Here is a 1,637-nt window from a genome sequence, read left to right on the forward strand (position 1 = left end):
TCACTCCTGACTGGTGAGGAAGCCTGTCAATCATCCAATCGGCCAATCAGCGGGAGAAGAGATCAGAATGGAGCAGATGACTAGGCTGTGACATCTGCTCCATTCTGACCTCTTCTCCCGCTGATTGGCCAATTGGATGATGACAGGCTTCCTCACCAGTCACTCCTGACTGGTGAGGAAGCCTGTCAATCATCCAATCGTCCAATCAACGGGAGAAGAGGTCAGAATGGAGCAGATGACAGAGGAGGTCGCGGTCATCTTGCTTCATTGAAGACGCGATGGAGGTCCTGTGTGCGGCGGATTCGGGTCCCTGAAGATGGCGGACGCGGCACAGGTACTCGTTTTATGTATCAGAGTATTTGCACGAGTACGAGTACTCTTGCAAATACTCGGTATCGCGGCCGATACCGATGCTTGTATCGGTATCGGTGCATCCCTAATGAAAAGCTTTGTCATATTTTCATTGTTGTCTGTATCCTAACTGAGTATTTTCCCCTTAATTTCTGTTGTTTTACCAGGATAAGGAGGTGATAGACAGTCTCCACAATGATGACACAAATATGACTGATGACTGATCAAGAGGCAGCAGGGTTGGTGAAGGAAGCACCGATTTACAGAATGAATGAAGCAGAAGCAGGAAGATCTTAACACTGCAGGTCGCCAGGTACAACTTCTTCTCCAGGAAGGAGAACAGTGAGCAGCACAGTAATGACATTACCAAATCTCACTTCAAATCTCCTGAGACTAACAGTCAGAGGCAGCAGTGTGCTAGATGATCTCACTCTGCAGATGTATGGATAGGAGGCTTTAGTTACACAAACCCAGTCTCTGTCACATGTTTGTATGTGATAGCACATCTTTACTTTTTGAGGTCCACTTTGGAAGTGGATTTCCACCTTTAATTGACCAACCTGGCCCCTGTCCCGCTAGTTTTTTTTTTTTTTTTGTAATAACCTATAAATATATATCTTTTTTTCAAATCTTCTTAGCCAGTGTCCCAATTTCCGGAAATCCGTGCTGGATTTTCCCTTTGCTCCCTGGTTCTGGGCTGTCAGCCTATGGTGTTTCACAGGGCTGCAACCAATCTACATTCCTCCTCCCCTATTTAGGGCTACCTTACTTGTTGCTTGGGGTGCGAGCAACAAGTCTTCTGCCTTGTGTCGTACCCCTTATTTCTCTTGCGATCCCCGTGATCTTCTTTCCCTGCACCTTTGACTTCCTTGTATGCAGCTGGTATCCCTGTTTGGGGTTTTCCCCTGCTTCGCTCTCAGTGCCCCTGCTTTAGCCTATTTCAGTGTTTGCCTTTGTATTTTGGTTAAGACTACACTTTTCTTTCACCAGTGTGCTGTGAGTCTCTTTATTCTGCCTTCTTTGCTTATCTACTTCTGTGTTGCTTCCCCCTTGTACCTGCACAATGCACACCCAGTGTGTGTTGTGGTTCCTAATACCTTTGTGCTCCTAGCTTACCTTTACTTGTGTGTGTCTCACTCACTCTCTTGCTCCTTGTGTGCCTCTGTTCCCATCTTCCTTCCAGCTTAGTCCTAGAGTGCTGTGAGCCCAGCCTCTGTGATGACACAGCCCAAGGGGGTGTGTCAATGACACCCTGGGACCACAGGAAATGGGCAAAATGATGTGAA

This window comes from Nanorana parkeri, unplaced genomic scaffold (assembly GCF_000935625.1).
Source record: "Nanorana parkeri isolate BGI_ZX_2015 unplaced genomic scaffold, ASM93562v1 scaffold16, whole genome shotgun sequence".
NCBI classification, from domain to species: domain Eukaryota; kingdom Metazoa; phylum Chordata; class Amphibia; order Anura; family Dicroglossidae; genus Nanorana; species Nanorana parkeri.